The 21,584-nt window shown below is 37.9% G+C and overlaps 1 protein-coding gene and 1 pseudogene across 1 annotated transcript in view; both read right to left on the minus strand.

Annotated features, from left to right (window-relative positions):
• The window catches only part of MAP7 (microtubule associated protein 7), a 156,361-nt gene that overhangs the window by 90,474 nt on the left and 44,303 nt on the right, over positions 1-21,584 (minus strand). The gene's annotated exons all lie outside the window — the stretch shown is intronic.
• Positions 7,406-7,531, minus strand: LOC116281654 (5S ribosomal RNA; annotated as a pseudogene).

The following is a 21,584-nucleotide window of genomic DNA, read 5'->3' on the forward strand; positions in this document are numbered from 1 at the left end:
CTAAAACATACACTTACATAGAATTCCTGGAAAATGAGCTTGAGTGCGCCAGGCTGTGTGACTTTCCAGAGTGTGTGGAGGGGTGGTTCCTCCTGAGCAGAGCACTGACCTCGCCCAGGGCTCAGAGGAAGGGAGCGTCTTTGGCCTGTGACTTGGCATTTTATCACAGAATTATTTTTCTAGAGCCCTTAATTTAACTATTTTTTCATGAAGGAAGTAAACTTTTTGGTTTTCTGTTCTTGGCACATGGTTGGTTAATCATCTGTAATGGAAGACAGTAGTATTTCTTGCTGACTTTTTCTTCCAAAAGTTGGAACGAGACACTAAGTGTTCTGTCAACTGCAGAATTAGCATGCTCTAGGGCAGTGAGACTTGATTTTACATAAAACAGTATCTTTGTTGTATTCTCTGTACTTTATAATGAGAGTAGGTGTGGCCTTCCCTACTTTGTTGCCCTACTGATAACTAAGGATTGATCCATTAATTTGATAAATTGGTTAGGTGCCTACTGGTTGCCCGGCACTGTTGCAGGTGCTTGGGTACAGCAGTGAACAAAATCGCCAAAATTCTCTTCCCACATCGGGCACCCACTTCAGTGTGAGAAATAAACACACAATAAACATGAACGCATGAGCCAGTGACAAGTGCTAAGGTGAGAACAGGCCAAAAAACAATAGAAGGCAGTTTTTGCCTGGGTGGGGGTGGGGTGTCCCTCTTACACTTTATTATTGTATTTCAGAGCAGCTTGATGGTGGAGACGGGTTCTGCTCCCACAGTGGGATGCACTTCCATGGATGAGCAGGGGGAGCCATGGGAAGTGTACAGAACACAGTTCCCCTTTCCTCTCTACCCCAAATAGTTATGGTTTTTACATTGAAATTTTAGTTTACAGAAACATGAAGCTACTATGTTTTCTACTTTTCTAAAGTCTACTCAGTATCATATTAAAAGATGGAAATTGGAAAAGATCAAGATCCAGCATCCAAGGAAAAGTTAGTATTTTTAAACCACATAAAGATTTTTAGACCCATTTTCTGGGCTTAGAAAAAAAAATCCCCTTCAATTTAAATTCTATCTATTGGATAGTTATCCAGTTTTCTTACGAGCAACGTGTATTTCATTTGATTCAGTCTTATTTTACTGCATTTGAGGAACTCATTAGGAAACCCAATGCTCATTATGCAACTATGTCTTATCCTAATATTTGAATACATATGTAAATATGCTTTCTGCACAGAAAGATATGTCTCCACCAAACAGACTCATCAAGTACAAACTGAATTTAAAGGTGAGTTAACTGAACAAATACATACAATAATAACACAGATTTTTTCCTGGGAAACCAGGCATAGGTAAGGCATTTTGCCTCTTTTTTAATGTATAAACAGCACAGAAAATGAGATTATTCCCACTGTACAACGACAATGCTGACACTCTCAGAGTATAAATAACTTGTTAAAAAAACACAGAACTAAAGTCAGAACTAAAAGGCAGACTTGGATCCAACTCTAAAATCATTTCTAATATGCCACTCTGACTCTGTATTTTATAATCATCAAACACCAAAAGCAAATCACTTATTTACACCATAATCCATCTCCTAATGGTCACTGGATACTGACACTATATGTAACATCTTTCTTTCCCAGAGGTGTTATTATAAAAATTTGCAATTATCTATGAAAATGAAGATAGAAAATATTTTAAAGGGCAAGTAATTTAGTGAATAAAGCATCTTTATTACTCTTAAAAACTAAACTTGATAAAACATCTAGTACATAAAGAAACTTCTAGAGAAGAAAATACGGTGGTAAAAACACATCTCCAAAATGCAGTGCATAAGATTACAATGAATATAGTTTTTTCTGTAAAGCCCGTGTGTGAGTCACTTATTTACCTGCCATGAAAATGAAAGCATTCTGGTGAGGAGAGATTTAAGAGGAAAATGCAGGCAATGTTTCTGATGGGAAAAAAAAACACCAAAACTAAACTAAATAAAAACTGAAGAGGTAGGCAAGACAAGTACGATCTTTTTAAATCAGCAAAAAAATCCCAGCACTCCTCAAATATACCCCTCTAAAATAGAAAAGCAATCGTTTCTCAAAATCTTCATGATCTGATCCAGATACAAATATTAAGAGCAGTAAGGAAGCATCAATAAATTACGTACTAAAATATTCTTCGGAGAGCAGCATAATTGTGTGTGTAGCCTGCTGCTGCCTACATCCAGCATTCTTTAAGGGGTCCCTAGGAGTTATTAAAGGGCTTTCACTTCATGTTTTTGCCAAAAGAAAAAAAGTGTGATCATGGAAAACAGAGAATAATGATAGTTTGCCTTGAATTTTCATAGAAGCCATCACATGGCTGCAGGACAAGACAGAAGTTTAAATCCATCATCTACAGAGCACAACAAAGATCATTTCATTCAATTAAAATCCCTACTCCTTTTTCTTAGAACATTAAAGCCAAAAAGTTCCCCTACCCCCAACAAAAGGCTTTATTAAAAGATTTCCTACTCTGTATTTTCACTTGTTAAAAGTGTTAATTTGTCAAAACTGGTTTAAAGATTGCCTGATTCCCACATTTCCTTATTAAGAGTTTTGAATTACATTTTGAGCCCAAGCACTTACAGTCCAGCTTAGGGCCGTCCATCCTAAAATCCTTCTTTCTTGAATAAGCTGCCACATAGCTGCATGTCTCCTCCTTCCTGATCTGGGTTCCTCGGTGGGGCAAAGACCAAGTAATCAGTGAGGGGGCCCTTGAATCACCCCGAGTATCATCTCTCTCCTGGATCGAGGTGCACTCAGAAGACGGGCAGAAGGGTGAGGAGACTTACGACTCTGCAGCCACTGTTTTTAAACAGGAACCTTGTTCACTGAACCAAGTAAAAATTGAGAAAGGCTTCTGTTCAAAAGAGCCAGTGAGGCTCAAATGGGTGTGGGCTGGGAGTAGGGGAGGCCTTTCCTGGTTAAGAAATGGTTGTTAAACATCAGTTCAATCTCAGGGATTCAAACTCAGCTGGGGCCCCAGACAGGATATGCATTCAACACATTTTAACAACTTTTTACCAAAGTCATCCAAATGTCATTTATTATTTTTCCAGATTCTTCTACCTTTTGGTTTCCTGATGTATTAAAAATGACATTTAAAACCCTGAAGATTATGGCTGATTTTGTTCCCATAGAAAATGCCTCTAAAGAAGGCGATCATTTAGAATCAGTCAAGCAGAGAGACCTCTGTTCTTTCACTCCCTGCGCTGAGAACAGTCATGAAATGAAGTTTCGCTGCCCTTCAGAAGGTCTGAAAGATTGACCTGCTTTAGCAAGTTGTGAAAAATTCTGAAGATCTTCAAAGAGGAAGAATGAATAAATATAAACACTGAAAGTCTGAGGAATTATTTCTGGATAAATTAAATATAGGTCCTCAGGTTTTTTTTTTTAAGCCAGTGATGAATTGCACTATAAACTTCAAATTCAGCATTTCCTTAGGTTTGTCTTTAGAAGGATTTTTGTCTAGGGGCATAGAGGGGAAACTGAGGGGAAAAAGTCATGTCAAGTCCTCATTGTGCTTTTATAGAATTTAAAAATGTGACATGGGGGCCAGAATACCTTGATTAAAATCAATTAATTTAATGTGTTTGGATGACCAGTAGGCCCAATCTGGAAAACCAAATACAATGTTTAGAAGAAAATAAATTATTTCAAGCCTCTCTGAGCTAGGACTTGACCCAGTAAAGAGACTGGACAGACAGGATCTCTAAGATGTATAAGTTCAAGCCCCCACTGCACTTGGCAATGAACCTTTTTGATGCCCTTGGAACTGAAGACTACTTAGCAGAAGCCAGTGGAATGCCAGTTGCTGCCAGCATCATCCCAACACCTCCAGAGACCTAGCATCACAGCTAAGTACCGTCATTCCTGCCAACCAGTTGTTTACATTTGCAAAGGCAGCCTGGGTAGACAATATCTCTAGTGCAGGGTTTCTCAGCCTTGATGTTACTGACATCTTAGACTGGGTAATTCTTTGCTGTGGATGGTGGGGGGGGCAGGGGGATGAGGCTTTTCTGTACATCATGGGATGCTCAGCAGCATCCCTGGCCACCACCTGTTCTGCCCACTAACACTACTGACACACACACACATCATTCCCCACAGTCAAGTTCATTAAGAAATGTCTTCAGGCAATGCCAAATGTTCCCTGGGGGTGGAGGGCAACATTACGTCTGGTTAAAACAAAAATTAGAGCTCTAGTGGCTCCAAATCCGTGGAACCCTCTTGCTTCCCCTCCAAGGAGGGCTAGTACGGTAGGGACACTGGATACAGGACATCTTCTCAACAAGAGGAAAACAGACTCAGTGCTTCCAATTGTTGCACTGTTCTACTTTTTTTTTTTTCCATAGATCTTATTGGTGCAATGAGGGACATGACTTACTCTACAGGAAAGGTAGGTCAAGGTTCACAACACTGGGACTGAAGGTTATAAACATGCCTTCCATATTTCTCTGTGCTCATGTTTGGTACAATGGCTGGGATGTGATTACTACTCAAGTATTGCCCAAATGTCTGAAGAAGTCGAAGAATTCTCCAGTTCGGCCTCATTAAAACGAATTAATTTATGTACAGTATAAGCACTAGCCAAAAAATACGTTAGCTATTAATTTCAGGAGTTTTTGAGGCATGTTATTAAAATATCAATGTATTCCCGTAATTCCACACCTGTATATTCAGAAGGGCTCCATAAATGCTAGAACTGATACCCTAAATGATCCAACACCTTATTTAAACAGGACAAAGATAGGAACTATATATATTAAGCAAACAAACAAAAAATCTCCTGTTAGCAGATTTAAAAATTCCTTTCACTCCCCTCCTCAGAATCTTTTTGTTCATACTCAGACCCAAATGTAACTAACTCGGTTATCTATCTTCCAGCTCACTGAAGATTAGAAGCACCCAGTTGAGGGGATGGTGTTAGGACAGTCTCCTAACTGTTCTACAGCTATCGAATCTCGACCTCCAAAACCCAGCATCAACACAGCTACGAGACTGATGTTTCTAGAATACAAATCTGATCACGTAACTTCTTTGAATGCCCTCAGTTTTCTGAGATGACCTCGCAGTTGCTTTTCTCATCACGCTTCAGTAGCACTCACTCCCTGCTGCCTGTCTGCTTCGAATTCCCCCTCTAGCCTCGCAGAGATCACATTCAGCTGCATTTCCCTGAACTCAGTCCTCCTCTCCGAGTCAGTTGTGTACATGCTGTCACTACTCCCTGAAGATCCCGCCTCTCCCTTCATCTGGCTCACTCCCACGAGCCTTTCTAACTCTACTTGCTGTCACCCCCTCAGGAGGTCCCCACAGAACCCACCCTGCCCCGCACCCATCCTTCTGCACTGTGATCAGCTGTGCGCACAGCTGACACTTATAGAGGGAAAGAAAAGAGCTAATAGAAGCAAGATCTGCCTTCTCAATACAGAGTCCTTCTCCCATGCCATAGGAAGTAATAAGGATAACAGCTTAAACTTGCTGATTGACTGTAATGTCAGACATGTAAGAGCCTATACACAGAGGAATTGGTCAGACCTCACAACCACCCTATTAGGCTAATTTTATGGGTAAGGAAATCAGCTATACACAGTAGAGTAACTTGGGGAAGCTAGTAAGTGGCAGACAACCCCCACACCGTGTGCTCCTGCAGCGTCCGCCCTCCAGCTAGGTGACTCCTCACTTCCGAGCACCCAGGAAGCATCAGGCCAGTGTCACCAGCTGATGGGAAATGACTGGTACCACAAGGAGAGAAGACGGGCAGGGAAAGACAGGAGATGACACTGTGTGAGACAGTGCCCCACTCTCCCCTGAGGAACAACAGCATGTAGCTAAATGGTGGTGCATTCATCCAGAAACACAGCTGAATGCTAACAAGAGAGGAAAGAGAATAGAGGGTTTTCTATGTGACAAGTGGCTCAAGGAGATTTCTATGTCTCAGTGCATGGAGCGGTGGGTACCATGAATGATGTGTCATCTGAAACTGTAGCAGCACAGTAAGGATCTTAGAGGAGGCACATTTCTAACTTCACGTGTCATCACTGCTATTTTCTCACTGCTTATCAATCCATTTTTGGTTTCATTTTCAATATCCAGCAAAACTTTATCAATGCAGGATATTGGCAGATGGGTGAGGCTGCACTGATAAGTATCATCCAGATTTTGGAGAATGGAAATCACTTTAAAAACCCAGTAAGTTTTAAAAATAAATATATAAATCCTGAGAAATTAAGGGGGAAAGAGAATTTGTTTATTAAATCTACATTATATAACCATCTCTGACAAATACAAAGTAAGTATTTTGTAATGGGAGTTGGTGAATTATAAACTTGAGGAAAGAGCAGCTGCAGGAGAACTCTCACCTTTTGTGTGCTCTTTCGTTGCCTGCTGACTACCTGCTTTCCTCGTAGGCCTCCTAACGCTGCTCCGTGGCCCAGATGATGGCCCCGCTGTGAGCCTTAGGACTGCAGAGGCCTTGGTCTTGACAGGCTGAAACGTGGAGGCAGCTCTCACCTGTTAGCATTTTTTCTCGTCAAATCTGCTCATTTGCCACCTGGCTTCTTCTCTGTTTTTCTGTTTTTCCCTCTTAACTTTTAGCTGCTACTAATAAAGAAGCCAGTTCTTATAAAACAGGACCCTTTGAAACTGCAGTAAGAGTTCTCTGAGATTATGAGATACCTGATAGTGTTTCCATTGTAAAAAAAAAAATTTTTTTTAAAAACAAAGCTTTATTCCACAGAGAACTGTGTGATCCAACTTTGTTTTGCACTCCTTGGAAAACATCACCAGGGGAGGGGTGTGTGTGTGTGTAATGATGAATATATAAATATACAGATGAAGATCTAGCTCTCCAAATAACTGAAAGAATGTGGGTAGGCTAAGCTCTTGGACTAAAAAAAATGCTGCTCTCATAGTGTATTCTCATTTATAGGAACTTAAAATGTTTTCCTGCAGATGTTAAATATTTTTACACTAAAAGAATCACATATTCTGGATTTGACTGCCACAATGATCAAAATGGTGCATTTAAACTCTTGGTGTTTGGTAGAATTTAGTCTTTAACTAATAAAATGCTGGAACCATAGCTGTTGCTATTTTAAGGGGCAAATGCTGAGAAACAGATTTACGTTTCATATTTAGTTACTGAAAAGCAAAAGCAGAGATTCATTTTATAAAGGAACTTAGGCTTTTTTTTTTTGCTGAAATTGTTAAGAGCTAAACCCCACACAGTGCATAGTATGGCATATATAATTCATTAAAAGATCCAGTTCATCGGCTTATTATCTTCTGCAAATTGGTTTTGATCACAGCAAGTCTCGCTTGAAGACATCTGAACTGCTTCTAACCCCAATGTCAAGCTAGGAATACTGCAGCCTACCACTTTCTCCAGGCCCCCTTCTCCCATCCAAGTACTAACCAGGCCCGACCCTGCTTAGCTTCCGAGATCAGACGAGATCGGGCGCGTTCAGGGTGGTATGGCCGTAGCCTCCAGGCCCCCTTCTTAATCTTAATTCTTAGTTTTTCTTTTTCCTCTGTGTTCAAAAAGTAGTTGGTATAGCTTTGAGAGAATATCTGTTCATTTTTCAGCCTTTATAATGCCCCAACATCCTGTTTTCCTTTCCTTCCTAATAGGTATCTTGTTCCACTCTCTTTTTTCTTTAGATTGTCCCCAGAGGCCACAAACTTTAAGATGCCGGAAAACAAAAGATGCCACTTTTCAGCCTCCTATTTTACAGTACCTTGGACAGTGACAAAAGGGGTGATTATTTATGAAACCTCACTCAATTCAGTTAAAAATGCACTCCACACGTGAATGTTTACTTTAGGAGAGTAAGTGTAACCTGCTTTTCTGTTTCTCAAAATCCACATTTGTATCACCCTGGAATCTTCCATGACCTCAAATTGCAGAAAAGATTTTCCATGTCAACACTTCACAGGAATGGCCAAAGCTATACTTTATACCAAATGAATAAGATATTTTAATTTTACATTGAAATCCTTTCACTTCCCCTGTAAATTGGACCTGCTTAGTCCTCTTCCTACCCCATTCTGGGCATGTCACCAGGTATAACCAGTTTTCCTGTGGCACTTCGGAGGCACACTGGTTTACAGATAATTATAGTGAAATTATTAAAAATTACTATTTTTGAAGCAACAGTTTTTCCTAAACATTTCAGCAAAATCAAGTTGCCAAGTCTAGATTACTGGGGCTGAAACTGCTAGAAAGGGTCAACTGCTTCTTTCAACAGAAAAAAAATGTCTGCTAAAAGACTCTCTTTTCTAACCATTTTTATGCCTTCTCAAAGATTTAAATGTCCACTTCCATGTGGGAAATTTGTAGGTAAATACCATCTGAACTCTCCATCTTATGTTGTCAATTCCTGCAAGTTAATTACAATGTATTTCAGAGGGGATTTCACTGACAGGGAGGATCAATGGGATAGCCTGACAGCTGGAGTCCTGAGTTAGATCAGAAACTAAAATAAAGAACTTGACCTAGTTTCAAAAGGGACATTTGTTAATTTCCTCAGACGAAACCAATGCAATCTCTCAGGTATTTGCCTTCAGAATTTGGAGCCAAAATGCCTACGGTTTTATTGCAGGGAACTAAAATGCATGATCCACATATGTAAGAAATTCTTGTAAAACATTTACAACTCTGACTTAAGACAACACGATTTGATGTTTCCTTTTTTTGTACATTCAGCCTTCCATATCCACAGGTACCACTGTCCACAGATTCAATCAATCCAGACAGAAAATAACCCTCCCTCCCTGCAACAAAAATTCCAGAGAGTTTCAGAAAGCAAAACTTAACTTTGCCACACATTGTGCATTGTATTTACAATTATTTACACAGCAAAGGCGTTTTAAAGTATACCACAGAGTGTGCTAGGTTGTGCAAATACTATGTATGCCATTTTATCTAAGGGACTTGAGCATCTGCGGATCTGGTATCCTTGGGGGGGGGGTTCTGGAATCAATCCCCTGTGGATACTGAATCTTCCAGACTATGAGCATTCACTCTTCTCTCCCACCTGCTAGCCCCAGACATTTCCCTGTCCTCAGGAGTAATGCCATAATGAAGTTGGGGAATGAAGGGAAACAAAAATGTCAAGTATGATATATCCAAAGTACAAATTCTTATAACTTAATTTACATGCATGACCAGACTGTTAGAGATGGCACTGTGGCAAATCACTAGGAAACAAGAGCATTCAAGTCTTGTAGGGTTTTTCTCCTATTAAATAGAATAGGGTTTAGCAGCCTACTTGACATATGGGGCAAACAGCCCAGGCTCAAACCAGCATTACCACTTGGTCTCTATCTTTAGGCTCTGAACTGGTCTCACCACTGCCAGTCTCTCCCCTTTAATTCCTATGATTTGTCAGATTAATCACCTTAAAAATCAGCACCAGCAGCTCATTATTCCCCTGCTCAAACACCTACCATGTCTCCCAGTTACCTGCCAAATTAAGGCCACTATAATGTGTTTCCACCTAATTTGAGAATTTTTTCCCATGGTTCCCTCAGCTATCCCATGTTTTTACAGAATGGATACATTTGGTATTCTTTTAACATGTCTCATGATTTCTTTCCCTTTCCCCTTCCTACTTTTTTCCTTTCTTTCCTTTACTTCTCATATTACTTCCATTCTTCTTTCCATGTGGAATGTCTCTTTAATCATCTGTCAAATCCTCCGAATACTTCATGAAGTAAGGCAAATGCCCTCATCCTCCATGAAGTTTATCTTGATTCACCCAAAAGTGCTGGCCCCCTTCCCAAGCCACAAACACACTGACGACGCTTCTCTAACAGCATTAGCATCGGAGGGGAGTGTCATTGGACTCAGTCATCTAACCCCTGAAAGGCTCTCTGGGTAGAGTTAACATCAAGAAACACACTAAATTGCAATGACCTAGTAGTCTCTAGTATATAGGTCAATTTTCAGCAGTATAGGGGTGTATATTTCAAATGATTATATAAATTAGATGATAAATATTAAGTATAGAAAACAGAAAACATAAATAAGCACAAAATATTTAAGATAAGCTGTGATCTCAAAATTCAGACATTCACCACTATTAATATTTTAGTTATCTGTTCTTTTAGATTTTTTCAATACATATTTTACATATATATAAAACCAAAAAATAAGCTCTTCACTTAACACTATTTTGGAATCTATTTTATACTCTGAACATCTTTCCAGGTCAACAACTACGCTCCTAAAACACCCTTGTTAATGACTGCACAATACTGAATTTCAGGGAAACACCATAATTTATGTAGCTGTTCCCCAAATTTTACGTTGTTCCCAATTTCTCAATATTATAAACAAGACTGCCTACAGAGTTTCACAAATCTTATCAATAGCTGAAGAATAGGGGGAGAGTATAGCTCAATGGCAGAGTGCTTGCTTAGCATGCAGAAGGTCCTGGGTTCAATCCTCAGTACCTCCTCCTCCAAAACAAAATTAATAAAATAAACCTAAATATCCCCCTCCCCCTAAAAAAAAGCAAAGATGTCTGAAGAATAAATTCTAGAGTAGAACTGCTAAATCTCTAGTTAGGAGTATTTTAAAATGTTTTTGAATTTTTTTAAACTTTTTTTTATTGAGTTATAGTCATTTACAAGATTATACTGTATAGCACAGGGAAATATATACAAGATCTTGTGGTAGCTCACAGTGAAACTGTTTTTGAATTTTTAAGTGATATATTTCACCACAGAGAGCCTTTGCCACTGCACTCACAGATAATAGTAACACATGCACCAGTTCCTTTGTTATTTGACAAGTACCTGCTGTGTGCCCAGCACTATTCAAGACTCTCATCCAATGGATGTAGATGAACAATATATGAGACAACAGATTGATAAATAAAATCAACATTATGAAGAAGACAATACTGGGGTGGGATAGGAGATGTTAGGTAGAAGGGCTAGGCAAGGCCTCTCTGAGGAAGCAGGAGTTCAGGTTAAGCAGGATCAAGTCAGCCCAAAAGCCAAGGAGAAGGTGTTTCAGCTGGAGACAGAGATTAGTTAGTGTAAAGGCCCTGAGGCCAGAATGAGCAGTGAAGATTAAGAGAATGAAAAGAAAATCAACTGGGTTAAAATGTGGTGAGAAAGAAAAAAAGCAGGGAATTGCAGTCCATGGTAAGGATTTCATACTAAAATCGATAGGAAGCCACTGGCAAGTGAAACATTTTAAGTGAAGTGCTAGGATCTGATCTATAACTTTAAAAGGTCACTGGCTTGGGGGGTGAGATGTACACAGAAGAGCCGAGTGTATAAGCAGAGACCAGCTCAGTTACTAATGTCATAACCTGGGGAGAGCAGATGTGGTTTGTACCAGGAATGGTAGTTGCAATGGACATAGGAAGACAGGTCTGATACATATCAGAGGCAGGGCCAACGGGGCTTATTGATGGATTAGGTGTTGGGGGGAAAGGCTCAGATTAAACATGATACCTAGGGATTTGGTTGAAAATTTATTAAGACAGAACTGATTGAGGACCAAATAGGTTTGAGGAGAAGAAACAAGACTACCACATGACCCAGGAATCCCACTACTGAGTATATAGCTGAAAAATACAAAAACACTAATTCAAAAAGATACATGCACTCCATGTTCATAGGAGCATTATTGACAATTGCCCAGGTATGGAAGCAACCTAAGTGTCCATCAACAGATGAATGTCTAAAGAAGATGAAATATTACTCAGCCATAAGGAATGAAATTGTGCCATGTGCAGCAACATGGATTGACTTGGAGAGCATTATGTTAAGTGAAATAAATCAGAGAAAGAAATATTATATGATATCACATGTGAAATCCAAAAAATACAACAAACTAGTGAATAAAATGAAAAAGAAACAGACTCATGGATATAGAAAACAAATGAGTGGTCACTGGTGGGGAGACAGAAATGGGGAGGAGCAATACAAGGGTCAGGAAAAAAAGGGTTACTATTGGATTATATGAAATTATGTGTGTAAAACTTCTGAAAACTGTAAAGCACTACAGAATTTAAAGAATCTTTCATTCCATTAAAAAGTGTGCTCCACACTGGAATTTGACACAAAATTATAAAATGATTATAAATTAACAAAAAATGTTAAAAAAAATTATGAACATAGGTTAGAGACTTAAGTTGCCTTGTATACTTCCTGGAATAGGGCTATAATATAATAATATAAATAATAAATATATATAATAAAATAGTTAATTATCAAAAAAATTTTTTAAAAAGATGTATCAAAAGGTACAATCTGTGGCAATGTGATGAGCAGAGATGCTATCACATTGTTTTCCTGTATTTTATATCTCCTTGCACATTCAAGTTATTCCAATTTTTTTTTTTGCTATGTCTTTATATATAAAGCTTCAATTGTATGTTAGATTATAAAGGGAATTGCTTGGTCAAAATTATGGACAGTTTTGAGGCTTTGATACCTAGTACCAAAAATAATTTCCTGGATGGTTATACCAATTTTCTCTCTCATCAACACTGTGTGAGAATTACTATTTAATTGCACTGCATATTCTCAATAAAAACAAAAATAAATCTTGGTATAGTAATTGTAAAAGGTTGTACATGTAAGTGATATAATTGAGCCTACAAAAGGATTAGCATTTTTGGAGAAAGTACTATTATCATTTTAATATAAATTTTGCCAGTACCTTTTAGATTCTAACAAAAGCATTTTGTGTGTGTGTGTGTGTGTTTTGTTTCATTTTGTGTTCTACATTTAACAAAAGCATTTCTGTTGAAAGTAGTAAGCACTCAAATTATAGCTATGACTGTAAGTTACTATTAGCTCCTGAAAACAGATAAACTTTGATTTGTTGCTGGTCTTTAAATTTTCTTTTAACTATAATAATAAATATACTGCTATAGACCATCACATTGAGGCTCCTGGGATTTAAATAATTTACCACAAAATTAATGCACCAGAAGTTTTGGTATTAAAAAATTATAATTAGCTACCATAAAAGGCATAAGATAAAGTTGGCTTAATTTAATCTGGTATATACTATAAAAAGATCCTTCTTTGTTTCTGCCACTAGCACCTATGTGACATAAAGCAACCCTTTACTCTCCAGAGCTGCACTATCCAATATAATAGCCACCAGCCACATGCAATTATTTAAACTAAAATTAAATAAATTCACCTTCTCAGTCACATTAGCCACAGGTTAAATGCTCAACAGCCTCACATGACCAGCAGCTGGCGTATGAGATAGTGCAGATCTATAACAGCTCTATCATTGTAGATGCTCCTGGTTATCTCATTATAAAATTAGGACACTGAAATACATCATGTCTAAAGTAACTTTAAGATTTAAATACTAATGATTTTGTGGCTTAAGATACTTTTCCAATTCCCTGAAAACTTCATCAAAATATTCCATCTATAAAATCTTAAATTCATAGAATCACAGAATTTCAAAAATGGAAGTTTCTTTAAAAATCACCTTTGCAGTTATTTCCTAATTTTTAACATGGAAGAAGCTGAAGTAGAGGGCGTAAGAGATTTGCTCAAGTTCTTAAGACTAGTGAAGGGATGAGCAGAACCAGAATCTACACTTCCTGATCTACAACTCTTAATCCAGTGTCATTTCTGTGGTACAGCAGAGAAAAGGAATCAGTTACATTAAAAACAAAGGTCACTGAGCGTGTATATACATGTTTCAGGTATGTGTACCTATTTCACATAGCTCAGCCTGCTGAGAGAGCTTAGAGGCAATGACACTCCTGTAGTTGTGAGCAAGGCTAGTGCCCAGATCTTGGATTATAAAGTATCACTGCCCACTCTAAGGAACCAAGGCTCCTTGAAGAAATGGCTGATTCCAAGTCTGGGTCAAGGAAAGTAAAAAATGAGTCTATAACACCTCACGCCAGAAAGTAAGGATGTGCTCCAAGAATGATGGAGACGTGTCAAAAGGATACAGAAGCCAGCCATCAAAGGGATCCCACTGGACAAATCTGGGACGATTGAGCAACAAAATAAATAGAGAAAAGCATTAAAATCCATAGACTAAAATAAACAGCCATGAATCCACACTGATATAACAAATATAAGAGAAAGAAAAGTTCTTCCTTACAGTAGAAAGCTACTAAGTAAGTAAATGTAGAGGGAACAGTCAATTAGAAAAGCATATTTGGCAACCAACATAGGCCTAGTTGATTCAGGCAAGAATCACTGAAGCTAAAACTAGGTGAATGTACCAGCAGGAAAAGAACATTTACATAGTCTCAAAGTAGCTCCCCACAAGATTCTTCTTAGTTACAAGGCAAAATCAGTAACCCGGTAGTGGAGAAAGCCGGCAGACTCTACCTAAACAGAGTGATGGAGGATAATATCTCCAGGATTGGGACAAATCAACATGTGACTTACGATATGATACGCCGAAGACAAAATATCACTTTTGTGGGCATTCCTGCCAAAAGTATATAACCTGAATCTAATGAGGAAACATTAGGTAAACCCAATTTGAGTTACTGGCCTGAATGCTTCAAAAAATGTCAGTATCATGAACTACAAAGAAAGGCTCAGAGTAAGTATTAAAGAGTAAAGAGACATGATAACTAAATACAATGCACAATCTTGGATTTTTTTTTTTTTTTTGCTATAAACGACACCATCAGAATGAATGGTGAAATCTGAATGAGGTCTATAGCTTAGACAACATTTTATCAGTAATAATACCTTAATTTCTTAATAATATTTTAATTTATCTTAAACTTAATACAGTTATATAAAAGACAGTGCTTTTTTAAAAAGGAGAAAGAGAATTAAAAATAAATGTTAACATTTGGGAAATCTAAGTGAAGGGCACATGGGAATTCTTAGTAGAACTATTACTGCAACTTTTCAGCTTTTCTGTAAGTCTGACACCATGTGGGAAAAAAAAATTTTTTTTACACCAAGGCCACCGAATCCCTAGTTGTTACTGGTATTTTCTAAAAATTAATGTAACTTTTTACCCACAGGAACATTAATTAAAACTGAAAAAAAAACTGAATGTAAAACACAAAAATAAAGCTTTCTAAAAATATACTATAACATTTTCTCCAAATTAAAGTGTAAGATGTAGAGGGAAAGCAAGCATCTTACCTATTTTCTTCTCCATTCCAATTACAACTATCTTGCTTGTATAAAATGCAGAGGAAATACAAAAATCTATTCCTTTACATAGTGGCCCACCTTCAGGTATTTTAAACCTTTTCTTTCTCAGAAGGAAAAAATCAATTTGATTTGACCAGATGGAAAAAAGCTTCACATGCTTAATGTGAAGCTGGCCAAAAATAAATATGAAAATTGAACAGAGAGCAATTTGAGGGTGAAACTAGCTGGCTCTGTGCGGCAGAAGGAAATGGAATCTGGTATCCGGAGCAGGAGATGAGCTGGGGAACTTCAGGGACAATTTGCCCACACCATGCATTGATTGACTTGAGATTCTTATTCTTAGCTCAAGCTAAGCCCTGAAAGACCCAGATCTACCAAATCAGCCTGGACCAAGACAGACCTCAAATTCGACAGATCAAACCAAATTAAAAACTGCTGTTAAACATAAAATCAAAAAGAAATATTTTTCATAATTTGCCCCTATAGTAAAATAAAAGCTAACTAAATATTCTGTTAAAGAGTAAAATATGATTTTAAATTAGGGAGTAAAAGCTACCTAATTGGTTGGATTACTTGGATCCTAGCATAATTTGTCACATTACTGATTATCAGAGCCATTTGTAATTGTGGAAAAGAATCTCATTTCTCTCTCCCCAATTCCTTCTCTTCCCCAAATTGGGTCACTCGATAAATATGGATTTAATGCTTTTTTTGTCACCTAAATTACCAAATCTTAGACTGAATTCCTTTGCTTTCATTACCAATAACTTGTACAAAGAGACATTTTGATTGAAGAGGCATTTTCTTAATCTATTAGCTTGTGTTTCACATACATATGTGCTTGAACAGAGATATTTATATACCTATAAATACTGGGAAATAAATTTACCCATGTTAATTGCTTCTTTAGCTGTGAATCATAATGATGATATTCTTAATGTCTCATCCAAAAGCTCATACTATGGCTAAGGAGTGTGCCCTGAGCGAAAAACGGAATGAGTTGTGTCTTTTATTTTGAAGAATTACAACACATCATCACATTAAATGTTCTGAGAAATCCCTTAGTAAGTAAGCAGTTTACTAAGGGTCTAACAAATTTATGTGACCTAAGACTTTTTTTTGGCAATATTTATTAATCTGGAGTAGGTCTGGGTTATACTTTATAAATGTTGCTACAGTATGTTTGTAAGTTAGATTATTAAAGGATTCTCTTTAAAAGACACAAATAATATCGTTTCAACATAATATTTCTCTTAAAATGAAAACCACGTAGCAATAAATTCTCTTTGTAGGCCAAATGTACTTGGATAAGCACATTGATTGGAAATTTAGGGGAAATCAAATTTAGAGGTCACCTGATTGCCTAAATAGAACATAACTAAATTTGATGACTTAATGATCAATCCCACTGAAGTTTTTATTATTAGTCTTTAAAATATGAATCCATAATGCATTTTTACAGAGGGCAAAAATAGATAGTAAACTCCATTAGTAGGCTCCACAAGTCTGTTGCAGATGAATGTTTCTTACCCTCTTCCTAGAACCTTGTGAAACATCAACTACATCTAATGGACCAATTAATCTGATAAGCCTTCAAAGCCCATGCGCTGCTGTATCTAAACGAGCCGTTCTAAAAGCAAGTACAACTGACTGCAAACGAAAATTCTCTCTAAATTCTGCATGTAGGAAAAATTGGGGCAGCTCTATCTGCTCAGTTCACTAAAAGTCAATGAGAAATCACTAAAATTAGGCAGAAGTCCAGGAGATAATCTGGGGGAAAAAAATTCTGTAGGGAGTGGGGAAAAAAGGGAAAAAATTAGATTCAAATCTTTCATAAAGTACTTTATTATGAAACAGGCAAAATCATGAACACCAGAATGGAAGCTCCCTCCCTTGAAGAACAAGAACAGGACAGAGGCACCACACGAAGATGAAGCAGCCTGTGCGGACACAGAGGCACGGCCAACGTGGTAGCTAAAGTCTCCTTCACAGGCCTTTAAGTCTCAGTAATGGGGGTGTACCTACTTTGTTTTCATATTAAATCCTCTGTACATAATTTCACTAATAGCAACCACATGGGAAGCATCTGTAGCTCTTCTCAATTCTAATTTTCATAGGCAGGAAAAATACCGACAAAAATAGCCCCACAGTCTGTCACAGAGCCACTGCAGGCTGACCTAGTTAGGTGCAGCAGGCTGAGTGCGTCTGAGCTGGCTTAATCCTGCCCCAGCTTTCAGGCTGCGCTGTGCCCCAGAGCGCAGACCTCAGGGTTCACCAGGTCTTCACAGTTCATGAGTTTATAGTTGATAGGTCACACACAGGTCTCCGAAAGCATTTTACTGTGGATCTGACTGAACCACCAATAACCATGCCCAAATCAACTCTTTTGAAATCGGGGGATTTCTGAAGTCACCTTTCTCAAAAACAGTAACAAAGATTTAAACAAAAATCCCTAACAATATTAAATTGCAAACGCTAAAATGGGAAAATATCTATGACATGTGTGACCAGAAAAAGGTAGGTATCCTTTACTTATTAAAAAGAAAAAGATAAACACTCCACTAGAAAAATGCCACAAGAAATAAACATGTAATCGACAAAAGGGAAATGTTAATAAGCATGTAAGAATTATTTATCAGTTTTTATTAAATAAATGCAATTAAAATAACCCATCATTTCTTTGCCTAAAAAAACAACAGAAATTTCAAATAAGATTATCTATTAAAACTGTTTCAGAAGAATGTTTCAAAAATGCTTCTGACATTAAGTGGAAAGAAGATAGTTTGCAATTATCTGACAAGTTTGTAAACACACACAAACATTAGATTATAAAGAATTTATATACATATACACACACATACACACACACCAAAATCTTAACATAGCTATATGTAGAAGGTAGGATTACAGATTATTTAAAAATAAATTTAATCCTTTTCTGCATTTTCTAAGTGTCTCACAACCTTTGTTACTTTTACTATCAGAAAAATGTATGTTCCACTTAAAATATTTAGGCAGTAACTAGTAGGAGATGCCTGGAGACTATTTCTGTTCATGATATTCTGTGCTCCAGCGATGAGTGATGGCAGAAAAGATGTCTGAAGTTGGACCACTAACGTGGGCGCTCACTTCACATGCCCATGTGGAGAGCTGAAAGTCTTGTCAAGAGGCATATTTATTCTGGAAAAAGGCCTTTCCAGAAAACCAGTCAAAAGAGACAAGCCTTATGGGAAAAGGGCAGCTTACACTTATTTACTTTCACATTATATTCATATTTAGATAATTATAACATTTCAAAGCGGCAAATTTCTAGAACTGACTTTATTCTCAATATCCCTTTTTGAAGTTTTAAGTAACTTCTAGATAAATCTCCTGTACAAGATTTCCTACTCTGGAGAAAAATCACACGCCAAGTATAACTTCTCCCACATTTTTATTCCCCGTTTAAAATTCAAAGATGGTGGTGACACTATTTTGGCAGTCTTCCTAGATTTTTTTTGGTATCATCAAATGTAGCAAAAGCAAATAATATGATTCTACATTTATTTTGCCTACATGATATGTTCCCCCCAAATGATTATCACTAACACAAAGTCCTACTTTGTTCTTGATATAGAATATAATAATGTCCAGTCAAACAACAAGTATTGATTCTTGCTATGTGCCACACTAAGCACTTAAGTTCTTACATGCTTTGAGAAATAATACACTAGAGGGAACACATGCACTACATAAGTTAGGGATTTTTAGATTTTTAGCCATTGACCTATGTCTATCCCCACACAGTCCTGCTTAGGTTCACTACCCATCCCTCTATTTTTACAATTTTTTTCAGATTTCTGATTTTAATAGGAACAGAGAATCCAGTGGGTGCTAATTTCCCTAAACAACATTGGAAGTGACTCCAAATTACAGTCATTTCTATACCTTCCAAGGGCAAACTATATGTTTTAAATGAAATTCCAAAATTCATCCCCCAGCCTATGGCAGGGTGGATGTGGAGATCAATGCACGTCGTACTGACTGGTAAAAAATTGCATAAATTCATTTAAATTCTGAAAAGCAACTCACAAATCTTTAAACAGAAGAAGGTATGTTTCTTTAAGCTGCTATTAACCAGAGAATACCTGATTAACATCTGCCCTTCTATCCCAAACAGTAATGATTCCATCCTTCTCCATCTTTGCCTACCTCATTTTTACCTCTTCATGCCATTCATTTTGTTTGGCAACAGTATACTCTGGGTCACTCCAATGCTCTGTAATGTCAGAGTTCTTATACTAGGGACATTGATCCTGCAGACAGATCCCCATGGCACACTCCGGTCTTCCATCATGAATGGATGTAAATGCTTTTACGTGATCAACTTAAAAACTGCCAGCACACTGGGAATGCCAAGGCAGACTAGGAGTGGTGAAGGCATCCCAGCAGAAGTTTTTGAGCACCCTGTGGTCTCAAGATTATAAAGGAAATAATAAGCAATGGGTAGTGGTAGGCATAGGGAAGGAAGAGTCATCTAAAGAGGCAAGACAAATTAAAAACACTGAAACTGAAAACCAAATAGAATTTAAAGGATTGTTAAGAAAGTTATAGATGTCAAGAGAAAAGAATCTGATGTGTGATTAAAGCAAATGGTAATATTTAGTCAAACCTGAAAGGAATTTCTCATTTATTTCAGAATAACATGTGACTTAAAATGAAATCAATGCATCCTCAACCAAAATGGTGTGCTCTTAACCAAAAGCCAGGTAAAGTGTAGTTCCCCCTGCCAATATAGTTTTCTCACCTGAAGATTTTAAATCTATTTTCCATGTTAGAGTTGCGAAAACCTAGTCAGAGTTGCCAAGGCAACAACGTTGCCCTTTCTAAGAATAAGAACAGCAAGCTCGTAACACAGAACTTGTAGAAGCATCAGTTATGCCACAGATTCACAACATACTTCTCAACTGCAGACAGCCAAAGACATGATTCTACTTCCATATATAATTGTTCTCCTAAGCTAGCACAAGGAAGACTTTGGCTAGCGAAGGGTAAAAGGAATCCTTCTATATCTAAATGCAAAGTTAGAAACAGCAAAGTACACTACCCATTAAGACTTCAACCATCACACACTGTAGTTATTAATCCTATAGTTATTATTAAGATCTGCTTCCCAAACAGAAGTGGGAGAAGCAATCTGAGGCACAAGCAAAAGTAGAACATAACTATGAAGACTTGAGAACATCCCACTCAAATGCCCTCAGGAAGATTTTCTTCAGTAGCTAGATGAAATTCTAATGATGTAATTTAGCTGTGTAAAATAAGAGGTCCAAGGAAAAGCTACTCGTTTATTCTTATAACTTTTGTTTTAACGATAGAAATACTCTAAATTATGCCATTAAGATACGGCAGGACCTCAATTAATTAAACTTTACCTTTGTATACTGCAAAAGACAAACACAGCCAGTTTTAAGAAAAATGGAAAAGTCTGTTATAGTGTTCATGCTCACACATCATCATCCTGTTTTCAGGTATTCAGTACCTTCCTTTCTTAATAACTCCTCACATCCAAACCACCAAAGTACTATTGAAGGTTTTTTCCCATCCACCTTTAATTACTGAGTTGATTACAATTCATTGTTATCAAGTGTGGCATGAACTGTTTCTTTCAGATATTTGTATTTTACTTTAATAGCTAAGCAAAAACTGCATCCCTCAGATACATGATTTCAGGCATCAGCAAACAGCATGATTCAGGGCAAGAGTCTGGATGTATCCTTTGGGGATAATGGGAAGCAGAAACTATGTGCCTCACTCTCTCTCCAGATACCTATTTGCACCTGCTGCTTGGAAGGGGAGCTGACCTTGGTGCTAGGGTGTGTTCCTATCATCCCTGCCTTTAAAGATCTCAAGTCACATCCTCTACCACTCTAGGTCTGCCTGCCAGGCCTCTGCCTGTGGACCTGCATTCTCTCCCTACCTGCTGGGGAAGGTCATTAAGAAGATATGATTGTTAGTGTGACCTGTGAGCTGGACCCAGGCATTTGGAGGCTGCCCACACCCTCCCTTACCTCCAGAATGTACGTTCTGTTCTGCTTGTCTACCTTCTGTGAGAAGCTACCCAAGGATACAGCTTTTGAGAGAGTCGTGTGGTGCGGAGCCCACCTGGACCGTGGACATTACTGAACCCAGTTAAAGCCTCTATATAAACTTTCAGGATGCTGGCAGGAGGGTGTGGAGACCTATTTGTCTTGTGGCTGCCCAAGACAAGCCTTGTAAGTTAAGTTCCCTTGTTTATTAAACCTGCCTGCTACCAATGCGGAGTGGTTTGCCCTTTCCTGAGGTCTTTCCCTGCCCTCCGTGTAAGGGGGCCAGTTTCAGATTACACCTGGGAAGCTCCAAGGGATGCTCTGGAACCTTCCCCTT

This window comes from Vicugna pacos, chromosome 8 (assembly GCF_048564905.1).
Source record: "Vicugna pacos chromosome 8, VicPac4, whole genome shotgun sequence".
Taxonomy (NCBI): Eukaryota; Metazoa; Chordata; class Mammalia; order Artiodactyla; family Camelidae; genus Vicugna; species Vicugna pacos.